The sequence below is a fragment of the Vigna umbellata genome, chromosome 3, assembly GCF_029865625.1.
Source record: "Vigna umbellata cultivar VRB3 chromosome 3, Vumbellata_1.0, whole genome shotgun sequence".
Classification (NCBI taxonomy): Eukaryota; Viridiplantae; Streptophyta; class Magnoliopsida; order Fabales; family Fabaceae; genus Vigna; species Vigna umbellata.
This window is the reverse complement of record NC_142167.1, coordinates 5,342,835-5,353,177: the sequence shown is the minus strand read 5'-3', so window position 1 is coordinate 5,353,177 and position 10,343 is coordinate 5,342,835. Positions and strand designations below refer to the sequence as shown.

General features: G+C 30.3%; 1 pseudogene; it reads right to left on the bottom strand.

Annotated features, from left to right (window-relative positions):
• Positions 1-5,945: 5,945 nt before the first annotated feature.
• On the bottom strand, positions 5,946-6,918 carry LOC148201474 (uncharacterized; annotated as a pseudogene).
• Positions 6,919-10,343: the final 3,425 nt, after the last annotated feature.

Genomic DNA, 10,343 nt, shown 5'->3' with positions numbered 1-10,343 from the left:
CTCTAAACATCTTTTCACTTCTTAGATCACGAGTCTTGTAAAAAAATTGTATATGTAGTTAATTGAAGGTCACAAGACTTTTCTGTTTGTGAAAATAAAGTTATATATATACATATGTGCATATGCATGTATTCGTTGGAGAGTCTTCTCAATTAGATTTTTTCTTCTGTTTCTTTCACTAGTGAGAAAAATAGTTAATATCTTGGAATATATTTTTTAAGGGATACAAAATATTAAACAACTTTATCCATGAAATAATTGCAAAATATATATAACTATTATCGAGTTTTTGGTGGGATCTTTCATTCTGGCTATATTTATTTCACTAAACTCTAACTTAATTACGACTCTAATAAGAAACGAAGATGATAAAGTATTTGATTTTGAGAGTGATGAAAATATTTTGAAAAAAATGAATGGAAGAATGAGATGAATATTATTAATTTTGAGGCGAAATATATAAAAATTGTGTCCTTGAAGAATAATTGAAGCGTTTATGTTTGTTAAGATTGATTTGATGTCACATGGTGGTTTGTTAAAGATAGGTTTGATGTCACATGCGTGATAGTTTCAGTTGGAAATTTGTAGCCATGGAAGTTATGAAATGAAATGGTCCAAGAAAGGAAGTTAAGGGTAAAAGGCATAAACATAAATAAATGTAGTAAAAAATTTAACCTAGTTGGTCAATCCCAAGGACCATTTTTGTCTTCATTCAACCTGCAAAACCTCTTTCTTTTGTTTCTTTTTCTTATAATAACATAACACACAACAAAACAACAAACACAATCCACATGCACTTCCTGCATTTTCTTCTCTTCTTCTTCTCACTCACATGTGAGTCTGCATTACCATTTCCCTTGTTTTTTAGTCTTTTCTATTTCCACCCAAAACTCACCAAATTCTCTATTTTATTCTTTATGTTCAAGATTCTCGTATCACATTCAATAAATATAAAAAAAAACTTAATAAAGATTTATAAACTTATAATTACTTTAATGTTTTTGGATTAAAAGTGTTGGAAGTCCCACATCGACTAGAGATAAGGTCATATATAAGTGAGGTGCAAACCTTACCTTACAAGTCGGTTTTGTAGGAATGAGTTATACTTTAAACTCACTTTCTAATATGGTATCAGAGCCATGTTAGAGCCTGTCCTAGCGATATTTCTTGTTTCTTGGGCATTTCTATTTCACCCGTTCCACTATTGGACCACCCATTTCTACTATCACGCTCGAAATGTCTATATCTCGATATGGTTGAGTTAAGCTTAAAGTCCACTTCTAATATGGTATTAGAGCTAGGTTATAGCCTATCCTAACGAGTTCTAAATGGACATTTTTGTTTTCACCCGTTGACGGACGACTATCGGACCACCCAATGAGTTAAGTTTTAAATCCACTTTCTAATAATAAAAAGTATTCTCAATTCCTCATAATTTAGGTCTTATAAACATTGTTGTTTCTTACAAACAAATAACTGGTCATTAATTTTTTTAATGAATTTTGATATTTCTAACCTAAAGTTCAATTATGTTTGATAAAAACATAGTTTATGTTTTCCTTTTTTAATTATCTGTCGACTAAATTTTCTCATGTGATCTTACGTAACGAGATTGTGTAAAAACTTTACGCTGCTATTTCTTTTCTACGTATGCATTCACATAGTTTAATTGGATTCTATCTATATGCCTATGAAGAGACAAAATTTTAATATGACTGTTTGAGGCTGATAAAGTTTGATATAAACTCACCCTTTGAATATTTATAAATTAAATATATTTTAAAATATCGTATAGTCTTATCATCTATTGGTTTATATCTTATTGCAAGAGTTACATTTAAGTATAAAACCTCCTTATATATAGTAGAGTACATCATAAAAAACATAAGATCACGAGTTTAAATAATATATTTCAATCATACAAATACAAATAAAAATATAGTTTTTGTCTTAAAAACATCTTTTTTCTATCAACCTATCTTAAAAATGTCTAGTTTATTTTTTTCAATAATCAAATAAAAATTATTAAAGTTGAGTGTCAAAAAATTATTGTATTAGAATAAAAGTTAGAAAAGGTTTTCGAACAATATTAAAAACCCGACATTTATTGAAAATTAGACTAAAATACAATATATAAATAAAATTTCATTTACAATTTTTATTTAATATAATATTAAAAAAGTTCTTAACTAATGTGTTGGACTTATCATATTATTTATTGTTAGATTACTTACAAATAAACACTCGATATGATCAACAATATATTAATTAAAATATCGTATAACGATTTTTTTTTATAAAAATCATCTTAAGTATTGATTCTAAAATTCTAGAAAAATATTACTAAACTTACATATATTAACATACATTTTATTTGTTATAAGGTTTGAACAAGAACATAAACAAAAACTTAGAATATTAATATCTTTTTCAATGGAATTTATATGACATGTAGTATTAAAATAATTTAATAAAATGGAAAAAAATTTGATATAAAATTACAACTAAGATAAAAACTTTGAACGATAAGCAATTTCTACTGTACATTATCTTTTCTTCCTTAATCTATATTTGGTGTATAATGTTAAATAACTCATATTAAAAAAGAAATAGAAAATGCTGTGATATCTCTTAACATGTGCATTAACAATTCATGTGTTCTCCTAACATGTGCATAAATATGATCTCTAACTCGACCAAATAGTACCAACTATTTGCAAGGATGCTTTTAAGAGATTTTAAATTAAATAAATAATATATTGTACATCAGAAACATATATAATAGCAAATGCAGTATTTGTTTAATTAAAAAAAGATAGTAAACATGTCAACACTCATTATTGACTTAATGTGCTCGACCTATACTAAATTTCTATAAGAAATTGCATTTCCTTCCTGTGAGAGCGACAAAGAAAGATAACCTATTATATTATATTATATTTCATATATATTATATATATATATATATATATGTTTATGTATAATATTTTGATATCATGTCATTGAATTGAAGTATCACATGGTTCACTGATTATCAATTTGTCCTCCCAAGCACTTTCTTTCCATCCACAAAATTTGAATTCAAAATTTTGCTTGTAAGTAATCCAATAGAACTCAAAAAGAGAAAATGGTTTATAATATAAGATAAATGTGTGTGACCATTTTTAAGAAGTGATGTGATTACTAATAACTTTTAAATTTGACTGAGTTTGTTTGACTAATTTCTCTATAAATTATTTTGCGAAAAATAAAATGAAATAGTTTTCTTCTTGAGTTAAAATCATTTTATATAAGTTATCTGTTTCGTATAGTTTATGAAAAAAGTTATAACTTCTTTTTTATAATTTTTTTCTCTTATACATGATTACGAAAATCTTTTACATGCATTATTTTGTTATTTCTTTTACATAATTTTTTCAATAGAAACTATATATATTGTTTACTATAAACAATCTTATTCATGTTGGATCTCTATCTCCAACAAGATTCTCATTCTAATTCTGTCAACGTAATTGTCTACTTAGTACTTAAACATAAAATTATTACTTACAGTAGAAAATCTCGCTCTAATTGATCTACGTCTTTGCTTATATATAAATCAGGTATTTATTTAGTATTATTAGATCCTTATTTTATATAATAATATTTGATATGATATAAGTTGAATAAATATAATTTTAAAATAATGTAATACTCATTCTAATTCTTTTTATCAAATGATAATGTATTTTTATTTGTATAAAAAAAGACAAGAGACTATATTATCCCCTTCCAAAATCCTTTTACATAACACTAAATACATGTTTTTTTTAAAGAAAAAAACAACACAATACAAAAAACTTTTAAAAATATTTAGAGTTGTCATTAGGGCTTGAAGTATCATTTATTTTTATATTAAATATGATCGTAACAAAAAATCACTTTACATAAGCATAATAATGATAAGGTTTAATGTATTCGGAGGTCCCTATTTCTGCAGATTCGTATCAATTGGGTCTTCCTATTTTGGAAGTGCTCAATTGGGTCCCTAATTTGACAAAATTGAGTCAATAATACCCTTTCTGTTAAATGCAATGGACGACGTTAACTTTTTAAATAGGTGGCATGCTGATGCATCCTTTTATTTGCAGGTGGCACAGTTTGAGCTTAATACGTGGATTTTATATCATTTTAAAGCATTGGTAAGAAGTTGGATTTATTTAATCTCTCAATTTGAAGGTCAAAATCCCTAAATTAAAAGGGTGTGTTAGGAGGTCGACCTTGTAGTTCTGCGATGCGGGTGGGTGTAGTGGTGTTGGAGCTTGTGCTTGTTCTTGTTCGAAGACAATGTCGAAGGAGCACTCTTGCTATTCATCGAGTTGCAGTGCCAGATGGAAGGAAAATGGTACGTCTTCACCGATCTGCCACTGTGGTCAGAGATCTGTGGTGAGAACTACCAAAACTATGAAGAATCGGGGCAAGCAATTTTGGGGATGCTCCAAGTATAAGGTATGTTAGATTCAACCTAATTAAGTTGTGGTACTGTTTCTGAGAACACGACATTGTTCAATGGTGGCGAAGATAGTGGTACTCCCTAATTAAGTTGAATGTTGTCTTTACAGAACGGTGGTGAAGACGGTGGTTGCAACTTCTTCAAATGGTGCAATGATATTGGGTTTGACGAACGGGGTAACTACTTCAACAGTGAAGGAAATAAAGAAACTTTGGTGAACAGTGAAGACATGGATAGTACTAGGAAAATGATAGTGAATTTACAAAAGTCAGTGTTCATTGTTCAAAAGTGGATGAAGTTGTTCATGTTGTTGGTTTCTGTTTTATGTGTAATAGAGATAATTTTAGTTTCAATGTTGATGAGGAAGGGATGATTTCTTGTAACTTTGTTGTAGGTTGGTTCTGTTGTAATGAAATGAATGAAATGAAGAGTTGTTTCGTAATTAATGGAGTTGTGCTTATAGAATCTGATATGTGTTCATCAGTAAGCATGGGATGATTGTAATTTGACTTGAATATAAACAATTGGTTTACATAGAATTGAGTTACAGAATTAGTATAGTAATGCACATAATCTGTTAAGGTAAGGAAGAAAACATTGTAGTGTTCAGCTTGATACTTCTGTTTCGTATAACTTATCAAACCTTAAGTGTACTCAATCCTGTTTTATATAACTTGATATTTTATCCTTATGAAACCTTAAGTGGTATGAATCATTCCATGAAAGCAAAGATAACATTCCATAAAAGTAAATATAAACAACAGAATTGGTTACAATAGTGAGATAAACATCAGAATTGGTTAAAAAAAAGATGTGCTGAAATTGTGACATCAGAATTGGGTCAACATCAGAACTGGTTCAACATTAGAAATGTTTACATCATTAAAAGGTAAAAAAAAAGATGTGTTGAAATTGTGACATCAGATTTGGTTCAACATTAGAATTGTTTACATCATTAAAAGGTAAAAAAAAGATGTGCTGAAATTGTCACAGGTAAACATCAGAATTGGTTACAGCACTGAGATAAACATCAAAATTCCCTTCCTATGCTTTAGGCTCATTTGATGATGGTATGTTTGGTTCATTTGCTGGGTTGCGTTGTTGTGTTTGGTCAGGGTTCACATCACGATCTTGGGTTGATTTCTGGCAAGAAGTTCTATTGTGACCCAACTCCCTGCAAATGCCACATCTTTTATGTATACCACCATTCCTCATTCTTGTGTCGTCCCTGACTAACTCCCATTCCTTTACCACCCATACATTTGACCCTAATTCTCTTCTTATCATTTTTAACATATGTTAGATTTCTTCCATTTTCTACTGCATACGTTTTGATGACATCCAGAATATCTTGCTTGTCAGTAAAATAAGTCCCCAAATCCTACTTGTAATCCACCATTGTTTTAGGCATACTAACTGTTACAAACTTTCCGTAACTATCTTCTTCATCATCTTATCCATGACTTTCTCCTCCACTAAGCAATTCTTCTGATTCCCAATTATCACCGGACAAACCTCTATCATTGTCAATATTTATACCATCATCAACATCACTATCGGACATGTGAGTCCATGATGGTCCATCATCTTGCACATCAACTTCGATTTCACCAAACCAATTCCCAACTCCATGTCCTACCTCTTCTTGTATATCACAGTCAACTAGGTCTTCCATACAGTCATCATTAACATCACATTGCAATCAACATTGGCATCCTCACCACTAGAACTCCAGCTACGAACATCAACATCATCTCCTTCAAACTAACCCACATCACATTCAAGTTCAATTTGACCTTCTACAACATCATCTCCCTCACATCGTTGTTGACACTTACCATCACCTTCCTCTTGACACTCACCATGAGCTTGTTCACACTCACCATCACCTTCCTCTTGACACTCACCGTGACCTTGTTCACACTCACCATCACCTTCCTCTTGACACTCACCATCACCTTCCTCTTGACACTCACCGTCACCTTGTTCACACTCACCATCACCTTCCTCTTGACACTCACAATGACCTTGTTCACACTCACTATCATGCATCACAGGTTGAACTTCTTCTTCACCTATATTATGAGGAACATTTTCTAACAAGTGCATGATCTCAGGTTCAAACACTGTGTGAACAACAAATAGATGAACCTCACCATTTAGCCTAGCTAAGTTAATCATGTGCATGGCTCCTTTATCATCACACAAAGGCTCTAGCCTATTATCTAACACATAACCTCCCCTACACAATACCACAACTCCTTAAACCCATCATATCCAAGTTTTTTTACTACACTAACTACAATGAAGTAGCTCCACATGTCTGGGTCAAAAGACAGAGTTGTACTTTCCCCCTCATACTTAAGTGGCCCATCATTTATGAAATTACATCCATGGTGGATGACAACTTCAAAATGATCCTCCATGTACAACACTATAATAGTATATATCCTATAAAATAATAAGAGGGCCAACGACAACAAAAATTATACAAAATTAGAACCAGGACAAGGAAACATGGGGACCAACGACAACATAACTTAAACAAAATAAAAAGCACAAGAAACAAACATGGGGGACCACATTGCAACAACAATATAAAGCACAACAACAATTAAAAATGGGGGACCACACTAGCACACCACTTCAAAAATGAGGGACCATGAATGAGAATGCATCATTGTCCAAAATATACAAACAATTCAATATTTACTAACTTGAACACGTGCTACACCTCCAACAACCTTCGCGAAACTCTTCCACGTGATTCACTGCCAAAAATTAACTGCTTCCACCGAAAACCACCGATAGATTACTACAATTTTATACAACGAAAGGTTATGTATAGGTAATTTTTGACCTAAGCGCAATGTTCCCCAAATCCCAACACAAGGACGAACCCACCCACGAACCTTACTTTCCCCAATTTCCCACACACAAAATATCTGACCCCAAAATAGGAAACATTGGTTTAATAAGTTTTAATTATATTATATTTTACATTTGACCCTAATTCTGCTTTTATTATATTTTACAATTTAAAATGATATAAAATCCACATATTAAGCTCAAACTGTGCCACTTGCAAATAAAAGGATGCCTCAGCATGCCACCTGTTTAAAAAATTAACGTCGTCTATTGCATTTAACGGAAAAGGGTATTATTGACTCAATTTTGTCAAAATTAGGGACCCAATTGAACACTTCCAAAATAGAAGGACCCAATTGATACGAATCCACAGAAATAGGGACCTCCGAATACATTAAATCTAATGATAAATTAACATGAAATTTTAAATAAAATCCATCACTTGCACAATTCTCTTCATAAATCATAACATACATTCTCTTATATTCTTTTCATAAGCATTTATGTCTACGTTACATCTCATTTCTCAATTAAGGAACTATAACTCAATACTTTTCAAAAGACCCATAATAAGTATGTAAAACTACAAACTAACACTCAATTCACAAATCAAAACCAATATATATATATATATATATATATATATATATATATATATATATATATATATATATATATATATATATATCAACAATGATGGGATGCATTTAGATCAATTCATTGCATTGCGTGCTTTACAATTATTTTGCAAGAATCAATTTCTCATCATATAATATGTTAATTTACCTTCACTAGTACAGGAGTCACGTACAACATCAAATATTTTGGGCTTTTAACAGCGAATTCGCGAACGACGTTATATCAGAAGACGTTAAATTAATGTCGAATTTTCTCAATATACGACGTTAATGTTAACATCGAATTTTGTCAATATTTGACGTTAATCAATTTATTTTTTTTTTAATTAATTGTGATCCTTTTTTATAACTCTACGAAATCTGAAAAGCAGAAAAACAACAAATTTCAGTTTTTGGTATTTTATAAAGCATGAACTATGAACATGTAGTGTAGTATCAACAACAAACAATAATAACCAACAACAAACAAGTTCAATCAAACAACAACAAACAAGTTCAACCAAACAACAACAAAGAACAAGTTCAACAAAAAAACAACAATAAACAAGTTCAATACATAAGTTCTTCAAAACGAAAACGAAAGCTAATCTTCAAAAAATGGGTTCATTGGAATAAAGTTTCGTTACCCGTGAGAGAGAAAACAGAATGCGCCTATGAAGGACAAGAGTACGAAAATAATCGGTTAAAACAAACAAAAATCATACATAAAGTAGTTAATTAACATGCATTTGTATCAAATGAAAGAAAGATTACATGTATGTGATGCTCGTCAAACTTCGTTCGAGAAAAGTTTAAGAAGAGAAGAGAATATCGCGCACTAAGATAAAGTGAATGAATTTTCAATCTCCCGCTCAAATTTTTATTGAATTCACTAACCTTTTGACTTCGAATTTAAAGGGCATTCGACGTTTTATATCCTTTTAGTCGAATTATAATTCTAAACGACATTTAATAATTGCATTTATTTACAAAAATGTCACCGCTCATTTTTAACGTTGACTATTCAGTGGTTGGACATTGAACGCGTGACGTTATACACTGTTTTTGTACTAGCGATTACTTTTTAAGATAAAATTTTATTGGCAAACAACAATAATCGAATGTAGTTAAGGTAGTTCATTGCACATACTCTATAAACCTTGTGTAACAATTTCATTTAACCACTCATCACTTGACATTTTAATTTATACGATTTAGATTATCAATGAATATCCTTTTAGTAATTGAATCTCTTCCTTAACACTACAACCACAATTTGGTCAAACTTCAATTCTATGTATTTTCCTTTTGCTTATCCAATCCAATTATCACATGTCTCAACTTAATTCATTCAAGATTAATTAGATCACTTATACAATTCATAAAGAACAATCCATTAATCATAAATCTCTTGTCAAACTATAATTCATTCAATAAATTTTAATATTTCTTCATTCCATTTTAGCACTCTATATCAGTCACCCACTTAACTCATCATATGTTTCATTCTCAATGAACAATTCCACAACATAAATCAAAGAGCATCATAAAAAAATCCATATAAATAGTTAACATATTAATTTCATTACTAGATAACACTTATATGATTATTCTTTTCTATAAATACTCCACTATACTTTACATCTTAGTTCATTCAATTTTGTATGCCTTTTTTTCTTCAGGGAATTCCACTTAGTGAAATATAATTCATTAGCAAATTTCAACAAAAATTAACCAATTTCATTACAAAATATGTTAGTTGTAGAAGAAAGGTTGAATAGATCTTTAGAAAAGACCAAACAATGAAATACTTAAAATGTTATATTGATTCACCCAAACACTATGTTATGTGTAGTTTTTCTCAAACTTTATTCCCAATGTTATACATTGTCACTTTTGACTCATACTCATACCAACACTATTTACAAGGATCAAGATGTTCTTATAAGACTTACACATACTCTACAAACTTATATTGAAATATTTGAGATGTTAACTTCTACGTCAATATCTTCACTTTAAACTCTTGTCAATAATAAGTGTGGAGTGCTTGTAAGACACTTCAACGTTTAAGTCAACAAAGCATAAGGTAAATGTTGTGATATTTATAATATTCTAATGGGCTTTTACCTGGATGAACCTTGATTAACTTGACCCATGATTCCTTACTGTGTGATGAATGTATCTCATGTTATTTTAGTTAAGTAATGTTTTTTAAGTGATAACCTTTAGATTATGTTGTCTTAAGTGGCTGATATCATCTAGGTATCATATTAAAACTTTAGTCAAGTAATCTTGTACAGGTGCTGACCTTTGGATTACGTCGTCTTAAGTGGTTGACATAATTGAGGAATCATGTATAGTAT